The sequence below is a fragment of the Calliphora vicina genome, chromosome 5 (genome assembly GCF_958450345.1).
Source record: "Calliphora vicina chromosome 5, idCalVici1.1, whole genome shotgun sequence".
Lineage (NCBI taxonomy): Eukaryota > Metazoa > Arthropoda > Insecta > Diptera > Calliphoridae > Calliphora > Calliphora vicina.
In genome coordinates, this window is record NC_088784.1 from 96,655,787 (window position 1) to 96,681,433 (window position 25,647).

At 31.9% G+C, this 25,647-nt stretch overlaps 1 protein-coding gene across 1 annotated transcript in view; it reads left to right on the plus strand.

Annotated features, from left to right (window-relative positions):
• Positions 1-24,567: 24,567 nt before the first annotated feature.
• Positions 24,568-25,647, plus strand: part of Ntan1 (N-terminal amidohydrolase 1) — a 66,659-nt gene continuing 65,579 nt past the window's right edge. The window contains exon 1 of the mRNA XM_065512452.1: positions 24,568-25,202. The gene's annotated coding sequence lies outside the window, so the exon portion shown is untranslated. The remainder of the gene's footprint in view (positions 25,203-25,647) is intronic.

Sequence of the window (25,647 nt, forward strand, 5' to 3'; positions counted from 1 at the left end):
TATTGCTGTCGTATCTGGTAGTTGTTTTTTGTTGATGTTGATGTTTCACTAATTGCCTATATAAATATTCGGTTTTTGTTGCAAGAACAAACAAACATCTTAAGCAATAATTAAATGCCACTATCGGTACAACAAAATTGCATTTAATTAGAATTAAAGGTGATAATTTTAAATAGGATTATATGTATATGTTCATGCTTAAGCAAATGCTCACAACTCACAAGCTTTTAATGTATCCTACATGCTTGGGCAAGTATAGGTTACTTACCGTTAGTTTAGTGGGTAAATGTGCTAACTCTTGTTTTACAAATTTTTACAGAGAATATAATTTTAAAGAAAAAAAATTTACCAATAAATTTTTGGATTAGTTTTATCATGAAAACCTGAAATTCCATGATTTAGTGATTCTTTGTGAATAAAACTTTAAAATTCGAATTAGAGTGAAAGTCAAACTTTTTAATATATCGCATAAAACTTGCAAATTATTGGTTGTATGACTTAAAAATGCTAGATTTACAATAGATGGTGTATTTTTAGAACGCAGTTTTTATTTTTAATATCTTACAGTGAGCCTCAAAAGTGAGTAAACAGCAGCGAATTTTTTGATGTTTTTAAGATCATGAAAATCATTATAGTCCGACTTAAATCTATATTTTTCACAACCAAAAATATTATTCAAGCCAATCTCTATCAAACCGAAACTTTAAAATTTTAATCGATGAATAAATTTTAGAATTTTCATTATCTTAAAAAATATCCAATAATTTTTGGTGTATACTCATTTTTGGGGCTCACTGCATATGTCGTTATGAAGGGTACAGATCTGTCATTTATTCCCACTTAGTTATTGAACATTATAGTGTAAACATCAAAGTTTTTTTTTGCTTTCAAATATCGAATTTTGTGCCAACAAAGCGTCATAAGTGGGAAGTTTTGCTTTACTTCTTTAATTTGAAACAAGTGTCGCTGAATCAGACTGATTGCTTACCAAAGCTTACCAAAGTGGCAGCATTCATTTAAACGCTGGGAAATTGGGTACGAATTGAAGTCGAGAGAACTTGAAAGACATGTCCGAAATTATACTTGATCGCTTGAATAATTCGAATGGATTCATTACAATAACCCGAAGTGTAAGAGATCGTATGTAAAGACCGGCCAAGCAAAGCCAAATATCCATGAGAGCAAAAGTGTCCTATCTACTATGAGCTGTTAAAGTCTAACCAGAGTCTGGTTACCAGACCATCACAGGGAATCTGTACCTAAAGCAACTGATTCGTTCGAAGAGAGCATTCAGACATGAAACCGTAATATATCAGGACAACGCTCGGCCACATGTTGCAATACCTGTTAAAAAGTATTTAGAATGAAGTGGTTGGGAAGTTTTGCCTCTCCCGCCTTATATACCAGAATTTGCCACGTTCGACTACTAATTGTTTCGATCGATTCCGAACGCTCTATCTGGGATACGCTTCACTTCAGACAGAGTATCCTATATTGGATTGATTCGTTATTGGCCTCAAAAGATTAGCAGTTATTTTGGCTCGTAATCCATGTTTTGCCAGAAATATGGGAAAAGGTAATAACTAACAATGGCCAATACTTTAAATAAATTTATATTGTACAAATGTTTCAAAATAAAAGTTAAAAATTTGAAAAAAATACCCCGCATTTTTACTAGCCCCATTTCCAACTACGAACCCATGTAAATACAACTCAACTCAAAATCACCTCAACAGAGACTATGTGAAATTTCATTAAGATTCCAATTACAGATTCAATCGTCTCCTTTAAAAAATATTTTGCCATTCCTTTAAAAACACATCTGATAAATCTTCCTACGAGGTATAATTTTGAGTCCGTATTTTGCGATCTATAATTTTAAATAGGTTTTCTATGGAATTGAGATCTGCCGATTTTTAGGGACATTTCAAAACACGTATCTCATTGGATTGTAGCCACTTGGTTACAACCCAAAAGGAGTACTTTTGGCTTAGTATCTTTCTATTCTGTCGCCTTATAAATGTCATCCGAAAAGGGAACAGTAACTATTCCATTCTTTCTCGACCAGTTTGTTCTTTGTCAAATTTTGTACGAGGAGTATAAGACGTTTTTTCGTGGGACGATAGCAACTAATACCAGTCTTAGTTGACTTGTAGGTAACAGTTTGGGAACTAATTTCCAATTTTAGATAATTGATAACCTCCCGGGGTGTCATTTTAGAGAATTTCTTAGAATCTCTTGCTATTAAAAATAACAGTATTCCATGTCTGTCCTGAATGGAGTGATCAAATATTCGACATATTCCAAAAACCGGTTTTCGAATAATTCGAAAAAGCGTAATTTTTAAAAACCGTTTTTTAAATTTTTTGTCCATTTATGAATTGAGGTATAAATTAAACTTAAATATTTTTTTTTATTAAAACTAATTAAAAAATCATTCACTCTTTTAAAAATTTATTTAACACAACTTAAATTTTTTTAATATTTTAAATCAAAAGAAATGATATACATATATTAACACATACTAATAGTTAGTTGTATTTTTTTAAATAATATTTCAAGAACAGAATACAATTTAAATGATTTGAGGACACACGATTCCCAATTTATTTTTGATTAAAAAAGTAACAGAAATAACACGATCATTTATAGTTGAAATTGCATTGTATAAAAGATTTACTTTATTTTAACTTTTTGAAAATTTCTGGTAATCTGGTTTTAAATCGCTAGTTGTTGCAATACTAGTTTTTTTGTGTGGATTTCGAACTGAGCTGAGCTTCTAAATTTTGCGAGTCACATTCAATATATTCTAAACCTATATCTACGTATAGGAAGCTGGAACGATTAATTATAACTTGTATTAAAATCAGTAATGATAATGGCGATACAGTATCAATGACTTTTTATGATATCCACCAATTTAAAAGACATGCGGTTGGTATAAACTACGTGGAACAGGAAAAACAATAATGAGCCAGAAATAATGACAATGACGTTCGACTGCGCCCAGTCCTTGATGTATAACTTGTTAATGGAATTCAACATGAAATCATAACACACATTTAGGAGAAAAGTGTAGTTTAAAGTAATCCTAATTATTAAAAGTAATCGCAGAATCTTAAAATAAATAAAAAAATATTAAATTTTGTCGAATAATTCGAGACAAAAAAAACCGGTTTGTCGAATAACTCGAAAACCGTCCTTTTGTAAAAACCGGTTTAAAAAACCGGAAAATTAGAAAATAACCGGTTTTTCGAATAATTCGAAAACTGGTTTGACCACTCTAGTCTTGACCAGTTTAAATGTTCTTTGGCAAATTGTATACGAGCAATACGGTTTTTTTTAAATATGATTTTTCGCGGGGCTATATCAACCTAGACCAGCCTTATTTTCCCTGCACCTACCAGTTCGAAAACTAATTTCCAATCAAAGATTATTTTTAACCTCTCTTGCTAGTAAATTATCTTGGAATAGTTTTACAAGGTCTTGCTTCCAAATGTTTAGTTTTTACAGTACTTGTCTCACGATTTTCTTTATAATGTTTGAAACTGCTGATTTTTTAATTGAATATTTAGCAAAGATATTTTTTGCTTTAAAATCGTTTACACCTTTGGTCTTTAATTTTTTGTCAAATCTTCACTCTAACCATTTTTACTTAGTTTTGAAAAAAATTATACAAATAAAATAAATATTGAAATAACTTACATAGTATTTTTTTAACCTTCTTTCTTACGGAAGATTAAAAGTTTCCATTGTTTTGCAAATGCTATGATACATAACCACATTTTATGTTTAATATAAAATAGTAAATTTAAAGTTATCTTAAACATATACATTATATTTGGTAAAAGGTCATGGTTCAAAAGATTTCCATTGTATTCACACATTTGGTCAATTCACAAGGTCTCTTATCAGTCATATTGTCATAATGTCCTAATATATCTCGACTCCACAGCTCTTCTTAACCGACTCTTAGGCATTCGGCGCAGGTTGCTGCTGATAGGTTACGATAACACAATAAACATAGCATAGTAGTATTATTTTAGGACATTTTTTGCTTGAAAAACTATAAAAACCAATGTGAAATATTAGGACATTATGACAATATGACATGATAAGAGACCTTGTGAATTGACCAATTATATTTAAATAGTTTATGATTTTACTTAGCACAAGAACAAATAACAAAATAACTAACTGTTTTCTAAAGTTTCATATTAAAATCTTAATTGTCACTTAGCACTTTTGCACACTTTGCTAACGATACATACTTTGAAAATTTACCGAAAATATAAATCGTTAGATTAAACGAAAAACCATGTAACTGACAAGAATTCAAGATCAGGGTTTTGTATTAAAATCTTAATTGTCACTTAGCACTTTTGCACACTTTGAAAATTTACCGAAAATATAAATCGTTTGATTAAATGAAAAACCATGTATATTGGGTATTATATCAAAATATAATGTCCCTACAATTTTCGTCAAACTAGTAAGAACGAGCACTGGAAGTGTATTTTAGATAAGTATATGGTAGATTAGCGATAAGTGTAGCCAGACGACTAAAACTTTCAGTTTTGGCCATGACTTTTTATTTTCGTAGGGTATTACACTTTCCATTCTAACGAACAATATGAGTACAACTATTTTTTTCTATAGTTCTGTTTCAATATTCAATTAATTTTTATAATTCCAGTTGTAAAAACTTCTAACACACCATAACATTTTGCTAAAATTAGCATGTGCATATGTTCAATATCTAAGTATATATTTTTATATCTATGTAAAACTATCATTATTACTACTGACTACAAAATTGCACAATCCTGTTACTAATTTCATTAAAAAAAAAGAACATAATAAAACTTGATAGTATTATTCCATGGATTTACCTTGTAACAATCAACATCATCAGCATGCGTATGTTGGTTGTATGGTGGCATCGTCTCTGCCTCTGTTCCTGATATAATTTGACAAATGCGTACAATTTGTAATATCATTTTTCAAATTCCTGTAAGAAAATCTGTCCGGTTTGTGGTAATACCACATTATATTACATAATAATTCTACTGCCATTTGTTGGTCATTTAATGCTACATAAAGTTTTAAACAAAAAAGAAAAATGAAAAAAAAACAGGAAAAAAGATTTTCTCTGCTCAACTTAATTCTTTTGCTGGTGAGAAGAAAGATTAGGGATAGTCACTGAATGTTTATTTATTATTTATTCAAAATATTCTTCAGCAACATGCTTAGCAAAAAGTGATGCAAATTGAAATACTTCTTAACGAATTAAAATTTCATCACATCATAAGTATTGATTATTTTAAGGTTCTTTGGAAGTTATTTAAAAAAAATTAATATTAATACATTCCCAGTTAAACATAATATTCGCAGCAAATTCAGCAGAAAACTCACTGTATTAAGTTGCGAATCGATTAATTTGATATCGAATAAATGAATCCCATATAATCCATGAATCCATATATTCTTTTCCAATACTGGAGTAAATTTAAGTTAAAATTTTCAAGAGAATGCAAGATTTGTGATTCGCCTAAAACTATGTACAAATATTTGATATTAATGAAATCCATATGACTAGAGGATTAACATTTTATAGAAAAAAATATATCCTAGGAATTTTCAGTATAACATTTACCATAAAACACTTGGTCAATTCACAAGGTCTCTTATCAGTCATATTGTCATAATGTCCTAATATATCACGACTCGGCTTAACCGACTCTTAGGCATTCGGCGCAGGTCTCTGCTGGTTGGTTACGATACCACAATAAACATAGCATACAGAGTAGTATTATTTTAGGACATTTTTTTGCTTGAAAAACAATAAAAACCATTGTGTTAAACTTGACCAACTGAAATTATATGATTTTTCGTGAAGATAAATTTTAACTTCAAATTAGTATAAACTTCGATCGGATTAAGATATTGTAATCAAATTTTAAACTTGTATAGATCGACAGGCCTTTTAATCAATGGGTTGATAACTTTTGCCATTGTCTTCACTTAAATACCGAAACTCCTAAAACGGGGAAATATGTTATCAAAATTCATAAAAGAGGCTTCACTGCCGATATTTACCGTGTGAGTATTGACTTTTAGTGTATTTATATTAAGTTGTCTTTCAATAGCGACTTTCGAACTTTGACAGTTGATTGCGGTCATATTGTAGAAGCTACATCTTCGAATTGGCTATCATTTATTTAGTTTATTTTGTCAAATCACCATGAGCGGAGATAGTGTTCAATATAACTTTCAAATAATAAAATTGTTTTATTAAAATGGGTCCTAGAGCAGTTGAAATTGACCGTAATTTTCATTAAAAAATCGCTGCTGTGTGGTCATCTCACGTGGAGTTGATGTGATTGACCCCATTCGACTTTCTCTTGCTGAGTTTTCTTTTCTAAGGTCTATTCAAATAAGCCACAAACATAAGCGGCCTTCAATGTCAATATAGCCAATGCCATTCGTCAAATACAGCCAGATTTATGGGCCAAAATAATGGATATTTTAAAATTTCTTATGAGCGCCACCCAACGATAGGCCTTTCAAATAAAAAATGTCGATTATATCTCACATACAATTTGTTTAACGAATTTTAAAGAAAGAGTTTGCTTAATGAAAGACCATTTTAAAAATTATATTTTTATAACCGGTGCTTTACGTTTTTAGAAATTTTTATTGCCAGTATGCCTCAAAAATACGGGATTTTTTAGCTTGTATTTGGAACATTTGTACAATATAAATTTATTAAATATTGGCCATTGTTAGCTATGACCTATTCCCATCATTATGGCCACATATGGATGTCGAGCCAATCTTTTGAGGCCAAGAACGAAGCAAAGTGAAACGTATCTCAGAGAAAGCGTTCTACAAATAGTAGTCGGACTGGCCAAGGTCTGGACTACAATGCGGGCGAGGCAAAACTTCCCAACCACTTCATTCTAAATACTTTTTAACAGGTATTGCAACATGTGGCCGATCGTTATCAATATGGAATATTACAGTCTCATATTCTGGGCGTTTTCCGGACTCAAAAAATCAGCAGTGTTTGGTATAGTTTGCCTGTGATGGTCTGGCCAGATTTAAGCAGCTAATAGATATGATTCCACCAAATACAGAAAATTACCTTAACGCCATGGGTATTTGGCTTTGATATCGATTCGGCTGATTGGCTGGCCTTCTCATACGATCTCTTATACTTCGGGTTATCGTAATGGATTAATTTTTCAACAAAAGTAATGATTCGGTCCAAAAATGATTTTCTTTTATAGTATTCAAGCTTTATTTCGGACATACAAAATTGTATTTCAAGGTCTCTAGGCTTCAATTCGTATGGTACCAAATTTTCCTGCTTTTGGATGAATCCTGCTGCTCGAAAACCTTTTGAAATTATTGCTTGAGTAGCTCCCAATGATTTTGCATGCTCTTGTTGAGTTTGGCAACAATCTTCATGGAGTAATGCCTCCAATTCTTGGTATTCAAAATTTTTTGGCTGGCCTGGGCGATCTTTGTCTTCACCACTGAAGTGAGCAATCGCAGTGCTTCATCGGCACTTTTTTCAAAATAAAGAAGTAAAGCAAAACTTCCCGTATATGACGCTTTGTGCATACAAAATTCGACATTTAGTTGTTTACACTATAATGTTCATACTGATAACTGTAGGAAACTGTGTTCCATTTTATTTATAATTTTATCCGAAATATAACTATGACATCTAAGAAAACAAGAAAAAAAGAGTCGTCCTAAAAATGGTGGTGATTTTGTAGTTTCTAAACCTCTGTTTGTTGTCATTATTCAAAACTCTAATACTTGGAGAACTTGAAATACCTTCCATATTTGATTACTGATAATGATTATCCCTAATATACAATTACCTATTAAAAAATAAAGTTTTACTTACATTTCCATCTATTTTGACTCATCTATCCTCACTAATGTTTCATTTTAGTTCAGTTCACTGTTTCCTTTTATTTTCACTTTGTCAAGCGAACATTACTGTAGTCTTTCCCATTTTCACAAACAAATTAGATTCTGTGACCACCGGTCATTACAAACCATATTTACCACAAACATAAAAGGGAAATTCACATTGTTCAAATGTTTAACAAAATAAGTCAAAATTCGAATATCCTATTTTTTTAATTTAGAAATAAATACTGTAAAGAAGTTATTACATTGTTTACTCTTACAAAAGTCATGTACTTAAGACCAAAAAACTTTTGGGACAAACAGTTGTTACGCTTATTTCGCCAATTTTTTGAACACTGCGAAAATACCTTTAAAACACATGGTGTGAGGAGACATAAACACAAGTAAATAGTTTTGCTTTCGACTATTGTAAATGTATTCCAACCACAATATCCTAAGAAGACATTCACACACAGAAATTTACTCATCTCTTATCATGTCAATGTTGTTTTAAATAAAGAAAATAAGACTTATTTCCAACCATTGTACGGGCCATATTGCACGTATCGTTTTGTGGCAAAGTGGTAAATTTATATTGATGGCGAATTTATCGAAACTTAAGTTAAATTAATTTGTCTTGTCTTTAGCATGTAGTAACTGGTAACAAGCCGTTTTTAGTATTAATCTCTAAGGTAAATGACACAATGTATTACATAGAATTATAGGAGTATTCTTTGACAAAAAAAAGTTGTAAGTTTTTAAATTAAGAAATCGGTCCTCTTGTACAGTTAAATTTATGACTACGCCTTTAATTTTAAATCTTTGTTCTCATTGCGCTTCAAGTCAAAACACTGCTGTTCAATCATTAATTTACTAAAGACAATTGCAAGTTTTAGTTTTCGTCTTTACATTTATTTCTACTAATGCACCCTTTTATTTCATTTGGCGTGTTGGCAATTTAAAAGCAATATATAGGAACGTATATTTTTGCTTTCTACGGAAGTATGTGTCAGTCACAATTTCCGTTAAAATTTATGTTCCAAGATTTTAATTAATCATTTGCACTTATTAATTTTTATTAACTACACCTCTCTACAGCCCTACTGCCGCTCCTTGTCCCACGATCACAGTGTAAAAAATTTAAACAAGTCATTGCAGAAAGTAGGAACAAATTAAAAAACAAAAAGATTTGTTCTTGTTCAAAATCCCTAAATGAAGTCAATTAGTTGAGGGCAATTTTGCATACATGCGGCACATGTTTATTGTAACATAAAGGGCTCTTCTGACGGCCTTTACTTTATTTTAAATTTATGATCAGAAGGGTTGAGTTTAAAAGTAAATTTGATTTAAAAAGTAATTGTTTTCTCTTGTATTAAATTTACAATAAAATTTTATATTTTTTCGTTTATTGAGGCCTAGGTGTTGAAGTGCAAGCTAGTGTTTTAACAACTAATGCTTATTGTGGTCATTGTTCTATTAGACTAATTACTTAAATACACTTAGAAAAAAATCCATTAATAATATTCATATTGCTTTACTTTTCGGTCAATTAATCTTGTAATTAAAAGTATTGGGTGTATGAATTAAAAAATCGGGATTTACATTAGATAATAAAAACCTAAGGAGTGAGACCGAAAAAATCTTAACATACATAAATGTTAATAAAAAAGAAACCACTGAAATTACAACAAATATTCACCCTTATCGTGGTTGGCGTAAACGTCATACGCCTACGACACTAGATTAAAGAAACAGTTTGCATTTTATCTTTAATCTCGTACGAAACAGTCGTAGGCGTAAGACGTTTACGCCAACCACGATAAGGGTGATTATTTTTATAGTTCTAATGAATTTATGAACCTTGTCCGGTAACCCAACCATTAAGAGATTTTAACTTGTTCGAATAATTCGATCACACGTTTAAAATTAATCGAATAATTTAATTTTTTTTAAAAAAGTAAAGAATGAAGTTTTGATGTCAGTTTTTTAATATTTTATTTTTAAAGAATAACAAAGAATAACGTTAAAGGTAACAATTCAAGTACTGATAATGTTAAAAAACATTCGAAAACAAAGTCCATCATTAAATTTTCAATTGAAATATTCTGATCAGATTAACTCCCGAACAATGTACAAAACTCCACTAGCAAACCCTTTAGTTTCCGTTTTGGAGCTATGCTTTAAAAAATTTGAGCTAGTTGGACATTATCCTGAATTCAATTACAATATATTAATAACTTTTTTATGTCGTTCATTAATTCGGGTTTTAAATTGAGTAACTAATTCTTTGGTAAATTAATTATTCACTATTTCTAAATTATTTATAACAAATTGTATTATACATCAAGCTCTATAAACGTTGCCGAATCTTTGCTTAATAAAGTGGTCTTGGGGAATTACACAAAAAAGGGAATCTGTCCAAAGTTTGATATCATTGTCAGTGAACGTGGCTAATTTTAAATCAGGCATTGCATGATTGGCGCATTTACAAATACACAAAAAGTTTATTACCATGTTAGACAAAGATGTTCAACGATTTTCCAAATCATGTATAAGACTAACTCCATACGTTAGTTTGCAAAACACTTACGTACGCGGTTAATAACATCACTTATATACATATATTTTAAGATCAATGTCATCCTCAATATCACTTTCGACGACCGTTTCAAAATTACATTCTCCATCTCATTCAACTCCACTTTAATCTAAGTTAAAATTTTGATTATTAATTGCGATTCTTCTAATATTTCGCCAGCTAAATAACAAATATTTTATTCCGTACCTTTTATTTGCATTGGTTCAAGTCCTAAGTTAAAAATTTTGAAAGATTTGTTTTTAGAGTTGTAACTTCTTGCTGTAATATTTATATATTTATAAAAGGAGCTATCGGAACACTCATCTACTGTGATCGAAAGTCCCTTTGTCTTTAGTTATTTGTCGAATTTCAGAAACAAAAAAATTTTTGTTAAAATTTTAAGCAATTTAATAAATTGAAATACACATCTGCTCAAAATAATAGATACACCTAATTGGAAAAAATTTAAATGGCGGTAACATTGAAAATTTCCTCGCAAGCGTTAAGAATACATCATATTATTAAAATTTCTATCTGGCAATGTCATGTCAGTCAAAAATCTGGCAACTATTTGCTTTCATGTTGATTTTTAAAAACGAATTTATTTGAATTACAAAAAATTATTTGCTCATAAAAATAGATACACATCAGTAATTTGTAATTTGTTTATATACAATTTTTTTTTTGTGCAATTTTTTGTTCCTATTTACGTGAAACAGTAAGTATAATTTAAATTTTAGCAACAATTTTATAAAAAATAGGACTCTTTTGAAGAAAATGGGACGAAATCATCATTGTACCGAAGATGAGAAAAAAATTGTTCAAACGATGAGAAATCAAGGAAAATCATTACGGGAAATAGCAAAGAGCATAGGAAGATCTTTACATTTTGTCCAAAATGCTTTATCTAAAAAACAAAAAAGAGAAACTCGCGGTAGACCAAAGAAAACCAGTCCAGAAACAGATAGGCGGATCGTCCTTATGGTTAAAAAAGACCCTTTCATATCATCGAAAGATATTTCTGCGGAGCTATGTAACGAAATCAGTCCACAAACAGTTCGTCGTCGTCTTTTACAAGCTAAATTGCCGGGAAGAATTGCCAGAAAAGTGCCACTAATGCGCCAAAAAAATATCAAGACAAGATTAGAATTTGCTAAAGAGCAGTTACAATGGTCCGGGTGTGAAGGCGAAAAAAAATGGAGAAATATTTTATGGAGCGACGAAACAAAAATAAATTTGTTTGGAAACGACTGCCAAAGAAATGTACGCCGACCAAAAGGAAAAGAATTCCACGTTAAATTTACAAAAAAGACGGTAAAACATGGCGGGGGAAACATAATGGTTTGGGGTTGCTTTTCATGGAATGGTGTTGGTCCGATATTCCGAATAGAAGATACCATGAATGCTAGTGGGTATAGAGACATATTGGAAAACGTAATGCTTCCATATGCATCGGAAAATATGCCATTAATATGGACATTCCAGCAGGACAACGACCCAAAACATAGTTCAAGATTAGTTAAAAACTGGTTCTTGGAGAATAACTTACCTGTTTTAAGCTGGCCCAGCCAATCCCCTGATTTAAACCCAATAGAAAACTTGTGGAGTGAATTAAAGATAAGGCTTTCGAAGGAAGTTTTCAAAAATAAAGACGATTTATGGGAGAAAACGCAAAAAATATGGTACGAGATTCCATTGGAGAAGTGTCAGAACTTGATATCCAGTATGCCCAGAAGAGTGGAGAAAGTTTTACAAAACAAAGGTGGATATACTGGATACTAGCTTTACTTTAATAATAAACTAATTTTTTTAAGATAAAATTTATTAGCTTTTGTTTAATAAGAATTTTTAAAAATGTATCTATTATTATGAGCACCAAATTTTTCGAAATTTAAGAAATTTAATTTACTTTATAATATTTATTATTAATTATGAAATATTTTGTTTTTGTTTTTTACTCTCCTTTTAACTATAAATAAAAATCGACTGAATTTTTTTTATAATTTTACAATATACCATTATTTTTTTTCGTTTTTAAATAATAAATTTTGGTGTATCTATTATTTTGAGCAGATGTGTATATATGAACATTTATACGTTTATTCGATTATTCTACATAAAATTGTTCGAATTATTCGTTATTCGAAAATGTCCATTTTTAAATTGTTCGAATAATTATTCGATTAATCGAACGAACATTAGTCGAATGAATACCCTAATAAATACCACATTATTATTCTTGTACCAATCAAGACTTTGCTTACCACAGTGACAGGATGCCAAATCAGGCCAAAAATAAGTGGACACATTAAGACGTGTTATGAATGGAAGCATCCTTTTTTAAAAAACATTCCTTGATGTAAATTTCGGTATTTTAAGAGCCCTTTGTAACAAATGTTTGGCTTCTTTTGCTGCAACTGCATATTCCTTGCCATACCAAGAAAAATTTTCTGCTTTTGGGTCCTAAACTTTTCCACAACATTCCCTCGAGCGGAAGCTGAGAAAAATTTGCCAAAACTTCGTCATCCTTTATGCAGCTTTTATAAAATTTTACTTCAATTTGCGTGCTCTGTCTTTGGTCTCAAAATTTTTAGCAGCGTTCCTGTCAGGAACATTTTGAGTCTTGTATGTTTTAAAATCTGCATCGGCTTTAACTTTTCGTACCAAATAGTCCGAGTACTGAGATAACCGGCTGCTTTCCTACCGGATGTGTTGGGAGTTGTTTTGAAAATGCTTTCTATTTATTGGCTTTAGAAACATCATGTGAACCATTCCTTCTATCTTTTTTTCCTCTATGTTTCTCTATGGTGTAAAAAACAAAAATCAATTGGAGCTACTAAATTAGCAATTTCAAAAGGTTTGCGAGCAGCAGGATTCATCCAAAAGGAGAGAAATTGGATACCATGCGAATTGAAGACGAGAGACCTTGAAAGACGATTTTGCATGTCCGAAAGGATGCTTGATAAACCGAAGCGTACGAGATCGTATGTGAAGCCCAGCCAACCAGCCGAATCCACACCAAAGCTAAATATCCAGGGCGCTAAGGTAATTATAAGGCAATCTGGTCAGACCATCGCACACTGTGGTAAATCACAAATCTAGCTGGACAAAATTAAAAAATAAATGTCTGGCAACATTCCTTCTGATCATTTAATGAGCTTCTCAATACAATAAGGAACTGAAATTCATGTTTTGTTTTTTTTTTGGTTTTTAGCTCCGATTAGGAAAAACTAAGCTTTAAAGTCAGTTGTTGTCAACAGGTACATTAAGATTTCAAAGAGAAGTGTATATTTTGTGTGACTTTGGTTTATGATTAAAAAGGCTACGGTGATTTTATTGTCATAATTTTTTATATTATTATTAAGCTCTATTTCAAGGAAATATGCAACTATTTTCATTTAATTATTTCCATTGTAACTATTAAAAAAAACTATTTTTTGTGAGAAGATCAGAAATTGGAAAAAATAAAATATTTCCTTTTTTCAAGTAGAGTTAAAGCTGTTTATTCCGCATAGTTCCGCTGTAAAACTATATTTGGGTTAATCTGTCAAGTGTTCACTTTAAGGTAAATCAAAAACATCTTGCGCATTTTTGCGACCGCCATACATTTTTTTTCACTTTTCCAGTATGACTTCTACTTTTTCACGAAAGAAAATTTTTGAAGAATGGGTAAAAACTCCCAAAATACATTGCGAAAAAAAGTTGGTTTTTATAATCGTTTATATATTTGAACTCATTTTTTATATGATTCATAAGTGAGAAGTGAATCCAAGGTGATTTATTAATTTTGTCCAGTTAGATTTGCGATCTACCACACTGTGCATCGCATGGAACCTGTAACGAACGCAACTGATTCGTTTGTAGCGAGCATTGTCAGAAATACGCCCAGAATATGAGGCCAGACATGAAACCGTAATAATCCATCATGACAACGCTCGGCCACATGTTGCAATTCCTGTTAAAAATTATTTAGAATGAAGTGGTTGGGAAGTTTTTCCTCACCCGCTTTATAGTCCAGACCGTGCACCATCCGTCTACTATTTGTTTCGATCGATGCAAAGCGCTCTCTCTGGGATACGCTTCACTTTGGAACAAATAATCCGATATTGACTTGATTCCTTCTTGGTCTCGAAAAATTAACAGTTATTTTGGTTCGAAATCCATATGTTGCCAGAATGATGGGAAAATGTCTTAGCTAACAATGGCCAATACTTGGAATAAATTTATATCGTTCAGATGTTTCAAAATAAATACTAATAACTTGACAAAATTCCGCATCAAATGACAACGCTAGTCCGTCCATCGGAGAGTTGATTTCAACTATTCTATTGGATGCAAATACGACGTTACTAAATTGGGTGAAAATATGTCTGGACCTAAATATGTGGCTGCCACTCATGGTATTTCCTATTAAATATCTCTGTGGAATGTTCGAAATTCTCCCTTAAATTCGGTGTAAAATAATACATCTGGGAAGTGTTCACAATTGAGGAGCCTCAGAACAAAAGGTACTTTTTTGAAAATTTAAAAATTTTGGTAAATTGATTGATTTTCTAGAAGATTTCAACCCAAATATTATAAAAATACTAAAATGTCAATTTGTAAAAAAAATCGAAAAAGTACCTTTTGTTCTGCAGCTCCTCAATTCTGCTTTTCTTAACCAGAACTTCATATAACATTTTGGATCTTTTTGTCTTCATGTTTCTCTTCGCGAAACGGAGACTTTTTTACCTTATATTTCCTTCTGGTTTCTAGTTCATTTCTTAGTTTTCATGTTTTGTTTTGAACATTTTGGCTATACTTATTTTCCAATATTTGATGTCGTGGACTGATTTTAGTCCTTTATATCTTATTCCATTGCATTCAGAACACTTCAAAATTATTATTGACGAATCTCCGATTGTACTCCCGGTGAAAAATTAGCACAGCCGCGTACTATTTAACACCTTTCGGTGTCAATAGTGTATCAACCCCGCATGTACGAAGAAATCACCTAATACCGCTGCCTATTGGGTGTCCCGATAGACTAGACCTTTGTGTACTGGACTATTAACGTGAGAGTTGCGGGTTCGATTCCTGCCAGAGACTCTGGGGGTATCTGCAGACAAGCAAAACACTTCGCAGTTTGTGTTTCTTTAAAAAAAATTAACAGCATTCGTTGTCGATTTGCCATCGTCTAGATGTCAAACAGATCAAATAATTTTCCTCAGTGTAAAGTTTCTTGTGAATGTCTGAATGTCTTCTGCTACTTGTCTTTATATTCCATTTATAAATTCATTCATAAATGTTTGCACTGCCAGAATAAGTCAGTCAGTCACCAATTGTAAATTGTTATTTGTGATTGTTTTTTCTCTTTTTCTTCTTGTTCCTTCAGTCAGCTTCTTTCTAACCGATGTTCGTTGGAGTTTTCTGTGTAATTGATGCCAGGATTATTCTTTGGCAATGACCGGAAGTTATCATTTAATTACGTTCAACTGGAAACTTTGGTTGTTTCTATAAATTCAACTGAAAAAAAAGAGAAACTATTTGTGCAATATTAAAAACAAATGGAGGGGGAAAAAATTTCTTACTGCTGCTCTGATAAGTGTGGAACTATAGAAATTTCTAAAGTTCAAAAGTGTTAATTAATTGTAGTAAAAGCTGGACATAAAAATCTACTAGAATTTAAATGTTTTTAAAGTGAATTTCTTTTATTTCATTTCATGCGCACATGTCAGTGTTGGCCATTTTTCCAAATCTGTCTATTTTTAATAATTCAGCTTCATATTTTTTCTTAACTTTCAGTCAGGTTGTCTATTTTTTTTTTAAATATTGTGAGTATTTTACTGCTGTTTTTAGTTCATCTTACAAAATTTAACGATCTACTTTTTATGATCTTCTTACACCTTAAAATGCCGACACTCGATTGCGTTGAAAATTTTGAAATGAATTTTTTTTCCTGAGTTACAAGAATTTTTGTATGTTTTTTCTTTAATTACGAATTTTGTATTTGCTGTTAAGAGATTTTATGGGATTTTTTGTTGTTTCTAACATTCATTGTTTTTGGTTTTGGTGAGCATCTTCTTTGAGATTTTTATAGTTGGCTTTTTTTTAAAGCGCGATGTCACTTCTTAATGTGGCAATTATCACCGCAATTATGTGTTTAGATTAAATGTTGGCTGTTTGTTATTTGCTTTTGGTGCTTCAGTTGTGTTGTGTTGTTTTGTTGCCCTTTAATTTTACATTAGTTTGGTTTAGTTTTAATTTTTTTTGACATTTTTTTGTTGGTTGTTTAGGTCTGGGATTTAGTTTTTGGTACTTTCGAATAGTTAAACGACCTAAAAACAAGTAAAACGATACAAACAATTAACATCATACACTAAGATGTCACTGGTTTTCTCGTAAAAATGTTTATTTACCATGATTTTTTTATGGAGTGAGACTTGTTTTGTAAATTGTAATCGTGAGTTGTATTTATATTTTGCACAGCTTCTTTTTTAAACTTTTCATATGTGAAAATACGAATACTAAGATGAGAAGGAATTTTTACATTGTTCCAGAAGTTTAGTGTTGGAAAATTAAGTGGGACTTTTTTTTGGCAGAGTTGACTTTGTTCTGCAAACATGTATAGTGTGTTGGTCGAAATCAACATTTTGTAATCCTCAGCTATTTCAGGCCCACCAAAAAAAAATTAAATTTAAAATCATCCATTTCCTAAGTATCAGTCAATCTAGGGTGTATTTGGAGGCATAGAACTTTTTTTAAAAATAAAACTCAATAAAATCAATGAAATGATCAAAGTTTTGTTTTTTTTAACTCACAAATTTCATGGCATTTAATGTTTAAGAATAATTTTTGGCACATGGTCTCCGCAACTACGCCTTATGAACGCCACCCTGTAGGTCCAATTTTGCACCACTTTTTCGAGCATACCCCATCTTATTTCGTCAATAGTGCGTTGAATGTTGGCCTCTAAATGATCAATCGTCGCTTCCTTATCAGCATAGTCCAGATATTTGACGTACTCCCACAAAAGGTAGTCCAAAGGTGTCAAATCACACGAACAAGATGGCCAATTCATAGGTCTATTTCTGGAGATAATGCGGTTCCCAAACGTTTGGCTCAACAAAGTGATGGTTTCACGCGATCTGATTTGCAATGACATGAGGAATAAAAAAATCACGAATCATTTGCATGTAGCGTTCGCCATTCACGGTAATGTTAGCACCGGTTTTGGATTTAAAGACAAATGCGCCGATACACCTTCGGCAGGAAAACCGCACCAAATAGTGATTTTTTCGAGATGCAATGGAGTCTCATGAGGATTTTTCTCTGTCTAAAAACGACAATTCTGCTTGTTTACATACCCGTTAATCCAGAAATGAGCCACACCAGTTTTTCGAACTATATTAGTTGATAGCGGCCATATAGTTGAAGCTACATCTGTCGAATTTGTTGTCATTTATTCAGTTTGTTTTGCAAAATCACTATGGATGATTATAGCGTTCAAAAACTGATGAAATGATAAAATTGTTTTATCATTTACAGTTAGGCCCATTCAGAGGCCTCCTCCGAACGTCTGTAAGCCGGCTGAGCCGAGCCGCCGATAAATTTTCAGAGCCGCCGCCGCCGAATTTTTTTTCGTCTTAAGTCGGCTTGAACATAGCCGCCGTTTATGATAAAAGTTCCTTAGTAATTTCATAAAATTTTTAGAATTTCACTTTTTAAATTTTTAATTATTTAGAATTTGAGTATTTACTCTTTAGTCGGCTGACAGCCGGCTAGCCGCCGACCTTTTTTGAAGTCAACCGCCGCCGCCTTGAAATATAGTCGGCGCAGGTCTCTAGGCCCATTTCTTGATGAATGCGTACGCCACCAAACAAAATTGTAGAATTTGGGATGATACCAATCCACATATGATCCAAAGGAGTCCAATGCATTTCGAAAAGTCACAGTTGGTATGGATTTTGGGCTGGCGACGTCATCGGTACATATTTCTTTGAGAACAACGTTGATCAGGCCATCACCGTCAACTGTGAGCGCAATAGGTCGATGATTACCAACTTCTCTTAGCCTGAATTGGATTATGTGGACACCAGCGAAATGTGGTTTCAACAAAACGGCGCTACGTGCCATACAGCTCATGCCACACTGGACATTCTACACGAGTGATTAGAGGGCATGGTCAACTCACGTGGAAGTGATGTGAACTTCACACCGAAATATGATATGAACTATGCGCATAAGCCACAAATCACAGCGGCCTTCAAAGCCAACATAACCCATGACATTTTTCAACTTTTTAGCTTTTATTTTGAAACATTTGCACAATATATTTATACAAAGTATTGACCATTGTTAGCTATGACCTTTTCCCATATTTCTGGCAACATATGGATTCCGAGCCAAAAGAACGGTTCATCTTTTGAGGCCAAGAACGAATCAAGCCAATATCGGATGCTCTGTTCCAAAGTGAGGCGTATCCCAGAGATAACATTCTAGCAGCATTTTAGGCATACAAAAATCGTCTTTCAATGTCTCTCAGCTTCAATTCTTATTGTACCCAATTTCCCTGCTTTTGGATAAATCCTGCTGCTTGCAAACGTTTTGAAATTGCTGATTGAGTAGATCCTAATGATTTTGCAAACTCTTGTTGAGTTTGACAATCTTCATGGAGCAATGCCTCCAATTCTTAGTCTTCAAACTTTTTTGCCTTGTCGAAAATGTTTATTTCCTCCCTGTAATAATTCATAACCATTTTCAAATGAAAATATAGAAAAATAAAAATTCAAAAATTTTGCTTTTGCGTTTGATTTATGAATAATTGGAATTGATTTTAACAAATTTTAGTAAAAACAATATGATATAACTACTATGTATGCAGTTCAGTATGGAGTTTTATTTAATTTCATTTCATAACTTGAAATTTGCTTTTACCACAACGTCTCTTTCTGTTGCATCTAACTATAAAAATAAATACTATTAATTAAGATAAACAACAATAACAAAATATCTAACTATGGAAGTGTGTATATAAACATACAAAAATAAAACTGACCAATTAGAAATAAACACTTTACCAACAACACACTCGTAAATATTGTACATATGTCTATATAACACATTAGGATGGTCCTATTCGGCTCAATCAACTAAAATATGGAGGTATTTTAAATAAATGTGTATAAAAATTTGGAAAAATATAGAATTTAATAGACAAATCATGAATGTTTAAGTATGTTTAGAGTTGCTCGGAAATATCTTATATACTAATCGATGAGTCTTTCAATTGCCTTTATTTTGGGACCATGCTAATACACATACATGTACTTACTAATTAAATAAACTCACCAATATCAACCCTTCTTATTAAATATACATAAGAGACTGCACTCTGAGACTTTACATGTATAAAAAAAAACAAATTAATATCACAAACAACAACTAAACTAAAAATAATATGAACTGTGTTGTTGGTCAAGCAAAGTAAACCCCTTTAAAACAACAAAAAATACAATTAAAATCAAACGAGGGAATATTTTTTATTTTTCCCCCAAAAAAAATGCGGGTTGTATAGACTCTACGGCACAGTGGGTCATACATATCTTTGCTTATTTATTTGCTCACTCTATTTAAGCCTAACTCTCTGGTAACATTACTCTTGCTTGCTATTGTTGTCTCCCTAACAAAATCCACTCACTATTGACTTTATCACTATGAAATTTCACTCACTCAATCACTACTCAAAATCAACTGATAAGGTTGCCTTTCTGATTGTCAAATAAATACGAAGCCATTAAAACAAGAGAATGTGTGAAATATAAGCCCGTCCTTGTTTATTTCTATATGTTGAGACTGTGTGTATCGGCTTTATCTTCTCATTCAACCATGAGCTATTTTTAGCCGGCAAATTTTATTACTTTTTTTGTTCGGTTTTTTTGATTTTACTCATACTATTTGTTTGTATTTATCATAGGTTGTCACTAGAGTTTTTCAGAATTTATAGAAAAATCTAGATTAATTTTTATTAAAACATAATTTAGAAAAATATTAACATTTAATAAATAAATTTGATTTGTGTGAAAATCATTTAGAGTAAAAGCCGGGCATCATGACTTCGTAACTATTTCTTTTCTTGATTTATTGCTTATTCGCCTCAAAAAGTATATTTCTTCATACAAAATCATCTGTTGCTGTTGTTGGTTGCCCATATTGTTGCTGCTATTGCCCAGTTATCTTTGCTGTTGCCTTTAATGTTGTTACTGTTTAGTTATTTTTGTTTGTTTTTTTTTTGCCTCTTGAAGAAGTTAAAAACAAATGCGCAACTTTTAAGCTTAACTCACTCTCACTCTGATTCACTCACTCTGCATCAACAGACTCACACTCCTTGGCATTTTAAATGAGTGCAAGATTAAATTAACGACTGATACCTTTGTGTTGAGTACTCGTTCATATTCGTACTTTTATTTATTTTGGTTTCTTATCAGGGATGGAAAAGTTATGTTTTTTAAAAGAGTAGCTTTTTGTTTTTTAAATATAATTAGGGTAGAAGGGGGACCATGCGCCACTTTTATACGCTCTCTTTTAGAAACCACAAAAGATATTCTTAAATTTGCTGTTGCTTCAAATTGTACTTTGATATGTTGTCTATAGTTTTACTTATTTCAATCTTGCCTATCTTCTCTTATTATAAATTAGTTTAAACATTTCTATAGTGACCAGAAACGACGTTACCGACCCCCTCATGGATGTAATAATATGGAGTGGAACAAAATTATCAGAAGTATTGGATGTATGACTTAAAAATGCGGGATTTGCAATAGATTGCATATCTTTTGAACGCGGTTTTTGTTTTTAGTAACTTATATGTAATTTTGAAGGGTACATATCTGAATTTATTCTCACTCAGTTATTGAACATTATAATGTAAACAATTAAGTTTTTTGTACCAACAAAGCGTCATATGCGGGAAGTTTTACTTTACTTCTTTAATATGAAAAAAGTTCCGCTGAAACACACCGATTGCTTACCAAAATGAAGGTGTTCCATCGGTTTCAACGTAGTTCAGAAGATTTGTTTTTAACACGGAAGACCAAAATCGGCCAGGCCAGCAAAAAAAAGTTTGAAGACCAAGAATTGGAGGCATTACTCTATGAAGATTGTAAAACTCAAGAAGAGCGAAATTGGGTACTATACGAATTGAAGCCGACAATAGGTTGTCCCGAGATTTTTTTTTTTATTTCGCTAACGCAAGACCTTCTAAAATTTGCGTAATTGATCGTAGATTACCAAAGTGATTTTAAAAATAAAATGAAACTATCACCCCTATCGCGAATCAACATTTCACATGAAATATTTTCCCTTTTTCTTTTTTCGTTCATCAACTTTGTTAACGTGAAAAAAATTCCCCTTGTTGTGAAATTTTTAGATTGAATTTTGTAAACAATAAACAGCTGTTACGAACAAAATCAACTATTGTGAATGTAAAGTTTATCATGATATTCCCGATAGCAATTTTCCCTTCGAGGGAAATGGATATTTCATGGGAACAAAATTTCACATGTTATTGCCGATAGGGGTGTATATCTTTAGGGCTCTACCGATCTTCAAAGTTTTGAAAAGTAGTTATTTTCTTGATTATATTTCGCTATCCTTAAATTCGACACATATTATAAATATGCCACGACTATATATAAAAACGACACTACAAATTTGCTAGATACAGTGGAGTTCGTTTCTAACGTACACATGTTATAACGATTTTTTTATAAAAAAAAAATTCCGGAAAAAAATATGTTCCTGACCCAAAACATTCACTTTCAAATTATATACCAATTATTACGGTTAGTCATTTATTATAAGTTTTATTTTATTGTACATTAATTGCAAGTATAAAATATATCAATAAAAAAAAATTGTATCAAAAGTAGAGCCCTCAAGACGGCAATATTTGTAAAATTACGCAAATTTTGATACCTCTTGTGAAAGTGTAGCTGGAAAAAACATGTTTCTCATCCAAAGACGGGACAGCCGACAATCCCTGAAAGACGATTTTCCAAAATGATGCTTGAACGTAATTCTCTGTATTTGGTAGGAGCAAAAGATTCTTATCTATTATGAGGTGCTGAAATCAATCCAGACCATCACAGGGAACTTGTACCGAACGCAACTGATTAATTTGAAGCGAGCACTCGGCCACATGTTGCAATACCTGTTAAAAAGTATTTAAAATGAAGAGCTTGGGAAGTTTTGTCTCACCCGCTTTATAGTCGAGACCGTGCTGTGTCTGACTACTATTTGTTTCGATCGATGCACAACGCTCTTTCTGGGATACGCTTCACTTTGGAACAGAGTATTCGATATTGGCTTAATTCGTTCTTGGACTCAAAAGATGAGTAGTTCTTTAGGCTCGGAATCCGATGGTAAAAGGCCATAGCTAACAATGGCCAATACTTTGAATAAATTTATATTGTACAAATGTTTCAAATTAAAATCTAATAAATAATACACCCAATAAATGGTTCTCTTGGCTCGGAATCCATATGTTGTCAGAATGACAGAAAAATTTAAAATATTGTACAAATGTTTCAAAATAAAAGCTAAACATTTGAAAAAATACCGCATTTTTATATCATACGCCCAATATAAACTATTATTTTTGTTTCATTGAGATAAAGGGTATTTTATTAAGCGCTTCATGTCTTTAGTGAGATATCATCGACATTCTTTATTAGTTTGAAAGGCATATCGATGCCATTATGTTTGGAATATAATTTTTCATGACTCTGACACATAAATCAGGCTGGATTTTAACCGATGACATAGGTTATGCTGGCTTTGAGGTCCGCTGTGGTTAGTGGCTTATTCGTATAGACCTACGACTTAAGAACACCCCACAAGGAAATGTCTAACGTGGTCAAATTGCACGATGTCGGTGGCCAGTTCACATCGTCACCACGTGAGATGACCATGCCCTCAAATTGCAAATACAATGTGGCATGAGCTGTGTGACGCGTACCGCCGTCTTGTTTAAACCACATATCGTTGGTGTCCGTATCATAATATTCAAACCAAAAGAATTTGGTAATCATCGACCTATAGCGCTCATCGTTGACAGCAATGGCCTGGCCAACGTCGTTCTCAAATACATATGAACCGATGATCCACACCAACAGTGAATTTTTCGGGATGCATTGGACGCTCTTGGATCTCATGTGGATTGTAATCGCTCCTAATTCCACAATTTTGTTTGTTTACGTACCATTCATCCAGAAATGGGACTCACCGTAAAATGGCCGATTCGGGCGGAACGTTGCCTGAACATATCACCAATTTTGATAAAACAATTTTATCATTTGTACGTGTTGTTGACGCTATATCCGTTCATGGTGATTTTTGCAAAATAAACTGAATAAATGACAGCCAATTTTACAGTTGTTGCATCAACAATATGGCCGATATAAAATTTTGAGATAGTTTTGACGAATGTTTTCTTTTTTTTTAAATTTTAACTTGAAAATGAATTTATTCGATTAATAGACAATTATTGATAGAATAATTTCTTATTCTAAATTGAAAAATATTTTTTATTCGAATAAAAAAATTCTCGATTATTCGAATAATTTTTGTTCGAATGACAACACTAATATTAGTCATCCAATCGCAAAGTATTTAAAATTAACAAAAATTATACTAGAAAACTACATCAGTATTGAATTGTCCATCCCTGCTGTATATTTTCCTTCGTATTGTGCTCAACTTGTAGATACTTGTTTGTACTTTATCATCAATACACATATAAAAATACTCTTATCCCAAATGGGTAAGTACTCGTCGTACAATGAAGATGATAATTTTTCTCCTGTTATTGTTGTTGTCAATATGTATTTGTTGTATCCACTCGAACACAACAACAATAACAACAACTACCATAAATAAACCACCACACAACACAACCAAAACAATAACAACACGACAACAACCACAACCACAACAACGAATGCCTTGCCTTGACTAAATTCCAATTGTGTCGTTATTCGTTTATGTCCGACCCGCAATCGCTTTCGTAGACGTGCGCCCGCTACTCATTTTCAGTCCGGTTTTGAATTTGTCGTTGAGCGCAACCTGACTCTGGAATACACTACGAGTAGAAGAAAGAAAAACAAAAAAATATTCTTCGTTGTCTTCGATTCAGTTTTCATTCGGTCTGTCTGTGTTGAACCTCGAGTATCTGTGTTTAAAAAACCAAAACCAACTAAAAATTCAAATACAAAAATAACAACGAAAACGACAATTTTTCTAGTGGTGTTTAGTACATACTTTTATTAAATAAATACTTTTGGTTGGTTGTTTTTAGTTGGATGATACCTTTTCAACAATTTTCACTGTATATTTTAAATTGCCGCCGGTATTTGTTTATTGATTTAAGCGCGGTTCTAAGCGTGAATATTTGTTGAAAAATTTAAAATGTGCATAATTTGTGAAAATAAATAATTAAAGTGTGTTTGTACATATGTATGTGGTTTTCTTTATTTGAAATAAATGCTAAATGTGCTTATTTTTGTATTGTGCATAAATAATTGAAAATATTAAAACGAAAATTTGTTTCGAAATAAGTGTGCAACTATTAAACAAAATAAACAAATTTGCAAGTTGACATTTCTTCTAGACAATTACAATTTCAACAGAATAATTTTAAAATAAAACCCAACCTCAAGTAAGCTTTACGAATTATTCTAATAAGATATACAGACATTTAAGATTTTTATAATTTAAGTTTACAAAGTGATTGAAAATATAGAAAAAATATTGAGTGAAATGAATGCAGGAAATATGTAATGTTCATTGAAATTGGTAGACAACTCCCCTAACTTCCATAAATAATTTGAAATACTTTTTTCCAATAGCTATTTTTGCCATTCACTGACCAATCGAACACAAAATGGCAAGGAAGAATTAGGTAAAAAAGCGGGTATGAGGAAGGAGTTCTATAATCTAATTATATAGTATTGATAGTGCAAGAAAGATGAGAAACTCAAAAATATACGTTCACTATTGTATTAAATTTTCAGTCAGAACTTCAAGAGCATACTAAAAACCTACATCTATCTATATATATAAAATACAAAAAATGTTTCTACCTATGTCCGTTATAGAGTCTG